The following is a 9,373-nucleotide window of genomic DNA, read 5'->3' as shown; positions in this document are numbered from 1 at the left end:
TATGCTTCACACCTCGCCGGTCTGATTGGACAATCTTCTAACATTTTTACTGCCGGGGCTCCTGACTGGAAGGTTTCCCGAGACCCGCCTTCTTGTGCCCCTGATTGGACAATTCTCCGGCCCCGCCCGAACGCCTCCGATTTTTCCCGCCCTCTGATTTATTGAGTGATTAGGCTTAGGAATACTGTCCACTAGCCCCGGGCTCTGAGCAGAGCTCGCTCCTGTGCGGGCGGGTCCTCCCAAGTCCTCCTCCTGGACCCGAAGTCCTGACTCAGTTTTCACAAGGAGCGTCCCTGTCCGGAACCGGAACTACAGAGGACTGGACAGCGTGGGTGAGGAGGGAGTCTGGTGATCTCTGGGGCCGGGAAGTCGGGCAGGGATCAAGGTCACCGTGGAAACATGCCTTTAACTTAAGAACAAAGACGCTCAGTGTAAAATAACATCACACTCTACAAGTGGGGGTCTTGCTTGATTTTCACGTATGACTTTTGACACGCGGAGGCCCCGCCCTTCGTCCTTGTCCTCACTACTGGGTCTTGAGGTCAGCAACCCAGGCACTATCCCCCGTGGAAGGTCAGACTTCCAGGCCCCATCTCCGTGCAGGACTGATCTCAGCATATCCGCAGCTGTGAGACATCACAGTCCTCAGCTGTACATTTTGCACTGCAGGGAAATTTATGTCTGATGGGGTTTTTAGAGTATCCCCAGAGAATTTTGAAAATCAAAAGGGTCTGGTATTATATAATAGTGTGAATGTACTTAATACCACATTTTTTTTTTAATCATTAGAAACACTTTTCATTCCTAGCCTCTTGGTGACCCTTAAGTATCAGAGCCATCGAAAAAGCACGTTGTCCTTTGAATCTTCTCAGGAAGAGTGGATGATCATATAATTCTTAAGATAACTCACAATTAAATGAAGATTATTTATTTATTGGTGGGACTTTTCCTGTCATTCGCTTCTTTTATACAGTAGTGTAAATAGCATCAAACAGAATGAAAAGTTTGTTAAATGCAGCCATAAATAATCACAATAAATGTCCATCAAGTAACTTTACAGCGCATGTGTTTAAGAGCGAAGGGTTGGCTCTGTTTGGACCTTTATGTGCTATCTGTGAGACACAATTCTGTTAGCAGCTGACATTTTAAAATGGTTAAGATGGTAAATTTCATGTTATGTGTGTTTTGCTTCCTGCGTGCTCAGTTGCTCAGTCTTGTCAAACTCTTTGTGACCCTATGGACTATAGCCCACCAGGCTCCTCTGTCCATGGGATTTTCCCTGCAAGAATACTGAAGTGGGTTGTCATTTCTTCCTCCAGGGGCTCTTCCTGACCCAGGGATCAAACCCTTGTCTCCTGCATTGCAGGCTTATTCTTTATTGCTGAGCCACTGGGGAAACCCACGTGGTTTTTGCCACAATATTTTTTAAAAAGGTTTTTTAAGGCTATGATATCCCTGAGGCAATTGAATTCCTACCTTAACTAATATAAAACAACAATAAAAAATGCTTCTATAAATTTGTGATGCACCTGAAAACTAAATACCCTTACTAGATGGGTGCTAAACATCTAATGCATTTAATATGCCTGCTTCTTTCAGAAAACATTCTCTCATTTGATGTTAAGTGTATGTCCAGACTCTGATATTGCTTGTCATTTAATTTACAGACAGAATTTTTAAAATTCCTTTTTAGGGAATTCCTTGGAAGCCCAGTGGTTAGGACTGCACTCTCATTGCCACAGGCCCATATTCATTCCCTGGTTGAGGAACTAAAAATCCTGTAAGTCTCAGCATGGCCAAAAAATAAATAAAATTAAAATTCCTTTTTATAGGGTTTTCAAAAAGGTTTTAGATGCTTTCATAAAAATGAGTGTTAAGAAAATTAACATATAAAAAAGCTTCAAGGCAAAAATACTGAATTTATAAACTATTACAAATATATACTTTTATAAATATGGATTAATGATGCATGCTGAGTTTCAGTAAATAGGCATGAATTTAGAAGCCTACCTCTCAATGGGCTCAAGTGGTAAAGAATCCTTCTGCCAATGCAAGAGACACAGCTTCTATCCCTGGGTGGGGAAGATCCCCTGGAGAAGGGAATGGCTACCCACTCCAGTATTCTTACCTAGAGAATCCCATGGACAAAAGGGCCTGGTGGGCTACAGTCCACGGGTCACAAAGAGTCAGACATGACTGAGCATGCACACACTTAAGAATGGGTGATGGCATGACCCTCCTCAAGCACTCCTGTTTGTTTGCCATAACATATTCAGAGGTGTATTCTGTGAGCATCACACATAAAGAATATGTCATTTCATGTTAAGGTAAAAAATGAGGCTGTCTTCTGAATGCTTCACAAAACACCCATTGTCACAAGAGAGAAAAATAATAGGTGTGCTTATCTGAGGAAAATTAGAGATGATGCAAGCTATATTCAGGCCATGCTGAGATATTATTCCTCAAACATGCAAGAAGTGAAAGGGGCAGTGCAGACAAATCCCTCTCCCCTCTCCAGCCTTCCACCCTCCCTCCAGTTGGCAGAAGCTGCTGGCAAAGCAGAAGCAGCTTTGCAGTGTTTCCACCCACATCACAAAGCTAAGAATTGAAGGGTCTTGGTGTTCAGCTAAGTTGTGTCTGACTCTGCGACCCCATGCACTGCAGCATGCCAGGCTTCCCTGTCCTTCACTATCTCCCAGAGTTTACTCAGACTCATATCCATTGAGTTGGTGATACCATCCAACCATCTCATCCTCTGTCTTCCCTTTCTCCCCTGCCTCAATCTTTCCCAGCATCAGGGTCTTTTCCAATGAGTCAGCTCTTCTCATCAGGTGGCCAAAGTACTGGAGCTTCAGCTTCAGCATCTGTCCTTCCAATGAATATTCAAGCTTGATTTCCTTTAGGATAGACTGGTTTGATCTTCTTGCAGTCCAAGGAACTCTCAAGGGCCTTCTTTAGCACCACAATTCGAAAGCATCAGTTCTTTGGCACTCAGCCTTCTTTATGGTCCAACTCTCACATATGTACATGACTACTGGAAAAACCATAGCTTTGACTATAAGGATCTTGGTCTGCAAAGTGATGGCTCTGCTTTTTTATATGCTGTCTAGGTTTATCATAGGTTTCCCTTCAAGGAGCAAGCATCTTAATTTTGTGGCTACGGTCACCATCTGCACTGATTTTGGAGTCCAAGAAAATAAAGTCTGTCACTGTTTTCATTGTTTCCCCATTTAATGCCATGAAGTGATGGGACCGGATGCTATGATCTTACTTTTTGAATGTTGAGTTTTGAACCAGCTTTTTTCACTCTCCTCTTTCATTGAAGGGTAGGTGCAACCAGCAGGATAAAGGTCCCCAACAATGTCCACATCCTAACCACTAGGACTTGTGAATGTCATGTTAGGTTGTAAATTTGCAGGAAAGATTACGTTAAGGCCCCTGAGACGGGGATGACCCTGGATTCCCCAGGGGCACCAGTGTTATCACAGGGTCTTTATAAGAGGGAGGGAGAGGGTCAGAGGCAGAGAGAGACTGGAGATGATGTGCTGCTGACTGTGAGGATGGAGGGAAGGGCCGGCCATGAGCCAGGGATGCGGTGCCTCTAGAAGCTGGAAAATGCAGGAGCCAGTGCTCCCCTGGAGCCTCTGGAGGGACCAGCCCTGCTGGTGCTTTGAATTTGGACTTCTGACCTCCAGAACTGTGATAAGAATAAACTGACTGTTTTAAGTCACTAACTATGTGGTAATTTGTTACAGTAGCAACAAGTAAGTCATAGCACGGGTCTGAAGGAGAGACATTAGCTTAGTAAGTGGCACAAATAACTCCTCTTCCAAGTTTATCTTTCCTGAGGTATTTTTGAACCTTCAATGTGCTCCTTCAACGTGGCTCTGCTAACGTGACAGTACCTCTCAGAGTCATGGGACCAGTGTGCAGAGAACATCTTTGCATATTTGTTTTTGAAATGTAGCACTTTTTGCCGAGATGATGTTCTGACTAGAAATTTTATCCCAAACCGTAAGTATCCATAGTTGATTTCTGCATTCCTCATGAAGGCTCATATTAATAAAAACTACAACATAGGGGGAAGGGGGAGAATTTAAAAGCTATTCTGAAAAATTTCAGTAATACAGTGGAGAAGGAAGTGGCAACCCACTCCAGTATTCTTGCCTGGAGAATCCCATGGACAGAGGAGCCTGGTGGGCCATAGTCCATGGGGTCGCAAAGAGTCAGACACGATTGAGCATGGGATCATATAGCATAGGCAGGGAATAATGTTTTGAATACTTATGTATCTCCTGCTAAGCTCTATTAAATCCTACACACTTACCACATATTCTATTAGATTTTTTTTTTTTTTTTTGGTCAAACCCTTTAACTTGCAAGATCTTAGTTCTCTGACCAGGGACTGAATCCCAGCCCTTGGCAGTGAAAGCACAGAGTTCTAACCACTGGACCACCAGGGAACTCCTTCTATCAGCTTTCTTGAAAGAAAGAAAACATTGCAGATAGAGTTCAGATGCCCTGTGTAAACCCAATTACACTCTGATTCTTCCCAGGAAAAATCATCATCACAAATTTGGTGTTTATTATTGCCATGCCATACACATAGATCCATTCACTACATATAACATTTTCAAATTTCATTAAAATACCATTATACTGAAAGTCCTTGGTGGTCCAGTGGCTAAGATTCTGCACTCCCAGTGGAGGAGGCCTGGGTTCAATTCCTGGTTGGGGAACTAAGGTTCCACAGGCTGCAAATAAGAGTTCACATGCCACAACTAAAGAGCCTATATGTCACAATGAAGATCAGAGATCCCTCATGCTGCAATTAAAACCCAGTGCAACCAAATACTTTTTAAAAAGTCATTATATTATACATATGCTGCAACTTGACTTTTACATCCTTCAAAAACTGCTTAATGTTGATAAATTATAATATATGAGTTTAATTATAATGTTTAGTTCAATTTTTTAAAGTGCCAAAAGAAATGAAAGCAATTATAATAAATGATCAGAAAAGAAATAAATCCAGCAGTACAGACAACAGAGTAAAAGACAGAAAGGGAAAAAAAAGTGTCAGAATAAGGGAAATGACAAAACATATTAGGAGAATTAAAGCCAATAACATCTATTATAGCAGTGATTGGCATAAATATATCCACTAAGAGAAGAATCTTAGAACAAATTACAATTTTATGCTAAAATGGAAGGACATGGGATTTAAAAGTGGAAATTAAAGGAAGTGAAAAAATAACATTAATTTTGTCTAAAAAGCGGGGGGGGGGGGGTGCTATTGATTAAAGCAGACAAAGAGATCACTTCAACATGATAAAGGGTATAATTCACAGTGAAGACCTGTCATGAATTATTTACCCCAAGTAAAAGAAAACAAACAAACAAAAAATCAAAAAAACAAGATGAAAAAGAAGAAAAACAACAGAAAATAAATACTGAGGGAAATTAAGCACAATAGCAATAGGTCACAGTAAGTTAATTATCTTGAGCTCCTGATCTTTGAATCAACAATCTGAGGATAATTAAGGATAAGCAGTATTTCTCTAAGTGTCTCTAAAAAAGAAGGAGCATCAGTGAAACCAACTGATGTGCTAGTTAAAAATACACATTACTGGGCTCCAACTATCACTTATTAAATCTGAACCTCTTGACAAGAAATTTGAGAAACACTGATTAACAAGGTTGATGTAATAAAGATGTCAGGATCCAAATAATAAAAACTGAATATAGCTCCTCAAGATCTATTAAATACTTCTACAAGTTGGCCACATAGTAAGGCACACAGCATGCCTCAATAAGTTTTGGAAATTCAAAGCAGTAGACATGGGGAGAGCGGCACTGGGAGTGGGAGGGATGTTCAAGAATGAGGGGATATATGTATACCCACATATATATGGAGCAGCAAGCGGTAGCTGTGCGGTGCTGGAGCAGCAAGCAGCTGAGAGGAGATACCCCACGTCCAAGGTAAGTAGTGGTGGCCGTGAGGAGATACCCCACATCCAAGGTAAGGAGCAGTGGCTGCGCTTTGCTGGAGCAGCATGAAGAGATAACCCACGTCCCAGGTAAGAAAAACCCCAGTAAGATGGTAGGCGCTAAGAGAGGGCATCAGAGGCCAGACAGACTGAAACCACAATCACAGAAAACTAACCAATCTAATCACATGGACCACAGCCTTGTCTAACTCAATGAAACTAAGCCATGCCGTGTAGGGCCACCCGAGATGGATGGGTCATGGCGGAGAGTTCTGACAAAATGTGGTCCACTGGAGAAGGGAATGGCAAACCACTTTAGTATTCTTGCCTTGTGAGCCCCATGAACAGTATGAAAAGGGGAAAAGATAGGATGCTGAAAGATGAACTCCCCGTGTTGATAGGTGCCCAATATGCTACTGGAGAGCAGTGGAGAAATAACTCCAGAAAGAATGAAGAGAGGGAGCCAAAGCAAAAACAACACCCAGTTGTGGATGTGACTGGTGATAGAAGCAAGGTTCAATGTTGTAAACAGCAATATTGCATAGGAATCTGGAATCCATGAATCAAGGCAAATTGACAGTGGTCAAACAAGAGATGGCAAGAGTGAACGTTGACATTTTAGGAATCAGCGAATTAAAATGGACTGGAATGGGTGAATTTAACTCAGATGACCATTATATCTACTACTGTGGGCAAGAATCCCTTAGAAGAAACTGGAGTAGCCATCACAGTCAACAAAAGAGTCCGAAATGCAGTACTTGGATGCAATCTCAAAAACGCAGAATGATCTCTGTTCGTTTCCAAGGCAAAGCATTCAATATCACGGTAATCCAAGTCTATGCCCTGACCAGTAACACTAAAGAAGCTGAAGTTGAACGGGTCTATGAAGACCTACAAGACCTTTTAGAACTAACACCCAAAAAGATGTCCTTTTCATTATAGGGGACTGGAATGCAAAAGTAGGAAGTCAAGAAACACCTAGAGTAACAGGCAAATTTGGCCTTGGAGTACAGAATGAAGCAGGGCAAATGCTAATAGAGTTTTGCCAAGAAAATGCGCTGGTCATATTAAACACCCTCTTCCAACAACACAAGAGAAGACTCTATACATGGACATCACCAGATGACCAACACTGAAATCAGATTGATTATATTCTTTGCAGCCAAAGATGGAGAAGCTCTATACAGTCAGCAAAAACAAGACCGGGAGCTGACTGTGGCTCAGATCATGAGCTCCTTATTGCCAAATTCAGACTTAAGTTGAAGAAAGTAGGGAAAACCACTAGACCATTCAGGTATGACCTAAATCAAATCCTATATGATTATACAGTGGAAGTGACAAATAGATGTAAGGGACTGGATCTGATAGACAGAGTGCCTGATGAACTATGGACAGAGGTTCGTGACATTGTACAGGAGACAGGGATCAAGACCATACCCAAGAAAAAGAAATGCAAAAAAGCAAAATGGCGGTCTGAGGAGGCCTTACAAATAGCTGTGAAAAGAAGAAAAGTGAAAAGCAAAGGAGAAAAGGAAAGATATACCCACTTGAATGCAGAGTTCCAAATAGCAAGGAGAGATAAGAAAGCCTTCCTCAGTGATCAGTGCAAAGAAATAGAGGAAAACAATAGAATGGGAAAGACTATAGATCTCTTCAAGAAAATTAGAGATACCAAGGGAATATTTCATGCAAAGATGGGCACAATAAAGGATAGAAATGGTATGGACCTAATAGAAGCAGAAGATATTAAGAAGAGTTGGCAAGAATACACAGAAGAACTGTCCAAAAAAATAAAAAAGATCTTCACAACCCAGATAATCATGATGGTATGATCACTCACCTAGAGCCAGACATCCTGGAATATGAAGTCAAGTGGGTCTTAGGAAGCATTACGCAGGTGACGGAATTCCAGTTGAGCTATTTCAAATCCTAAAAGATGATGCTATGAAAGTGCTGCACTCAACATGCCAGCAAATTTGGAAAACTCAGAAGTGGCCACAGGACTGGAAAAGATCAGTTTTCATTCCAATCCCAAAGAAAGGCAATGCCAAAGAATGCTCAAACTACCGCACAATTGCAATCATCTCACATGCTAGTAAAGTAATGCTCAAAATTCTCCAAGCCAGGCTTCAGTAATACGTGAACTGTGAACTTCCAGATGTTCAAGCTGGTTTTAGAAAAGGCAGAGGAACCAGAGATCAAATTGCCAACATCCGCTGGATCATCAAAAAAGCAAGAGAGTTCCAGAAAAACATCTATTTCTGCTTTATTGACTATGCCAAAGCCTTTGACTGTGTGGATCACAACAAACTGTGGAAAATTCTGAAAGAGATGTGAATACAAGACCACCTGACGTGCCTCCTGAGAAATCTGTATGCAGGTCAGGAAGCAATGGTTAGACCTGGACATGGAACAACAGATTGATTCCAAATAGGAAAAGGAGAATGTCAAGGCTGTATATTGTCACCCTGCTTATGTAACTTATATGCAGAGTACATCATGAGAAACTCTGGGCTGGAAGAAACACAAGCTGGAATCAAGATCTTTTTGTACATTTCTTCTGTGTATTCTTGTCACCTCTTCTTAATATCTTCTGTTTTTGTTAGGTCCATACCATTTCTGTCCTTTATCGAGCCCATCTTTGTGTGAAATGTTCCCTTGGTATCTCTAATTTTCTTGAAGAGATCTCTAGTCTTTCCCATTCTGTTATTTTCTTCTATTTCTTTGCATTGGTCGCTGAGGAAGCCTTTCTTATCTCTCCCTGCAGGGATAGGCAATAATATTCACATGATCAGGTCCGACTTAGGTGGGAGAAGAGCTGACTGGAGATCTCCCTCATAGCCTCCCTTGCTAGTTCCAGGGAAAGGGGAAGAGTCACATGACATTTCAGTGATTTTATTTTTTTAAGGGACAATTTGGGAAAAGATAGCTCCCTTGCGTTCCTCCTTTCAAATATGACACTGGCCAGTGGCAGCTCAAGTTCAAATCCAGATCCCACTACTTGCTAGTTGGGTGAGTTTGGGTAGGATACCTTATTTTTGTTTCTCCTTTTTTAATATGAAGATATGAAAAATTACTCTCATGCTGTTTTTGAGAAGATAAAATGAGAGAACACATACAGGAGTTCGAGTGGTGCTGGGAATATAGTAAGGACCCAAAAAATGTTAATGATGAGGGTGATGCATATCCATACTCTGGCAACTAGATTTCACAGTTGGGACTTTCCCCCCAGGCCAGCAAAGGTCACTTCACCTCCATGTCCCAAGACCTACTTCATTGTATCCTTGACATCTTGGTATCCATAGTCCCCCTCCAACTGATCACTGAAACTCAATAACCCTTGGAGTCGTTTGTTTTTTCTTATTGTCAAAATGATGCTAGCA

The sequence above is a fragment of the Bubalus bubalis genome, chromosome 9, assembly GCF_019923935.1.
Source record: "Bubalus bubalis isolate 160015118507 breed Murrah chromosome 9, NDDB_SH_1, whole genome shotgun sequence".
In the NCBI taxonomy this organism is placed as follows: Eukaryota; Metazoa; Chordata; class Mammalia; order Artiodactyla; family Bovidae; genus Bubalus; species Bubalus bubalis.
Note: the sequence above shows the minus strand (reverse complement) of the source record.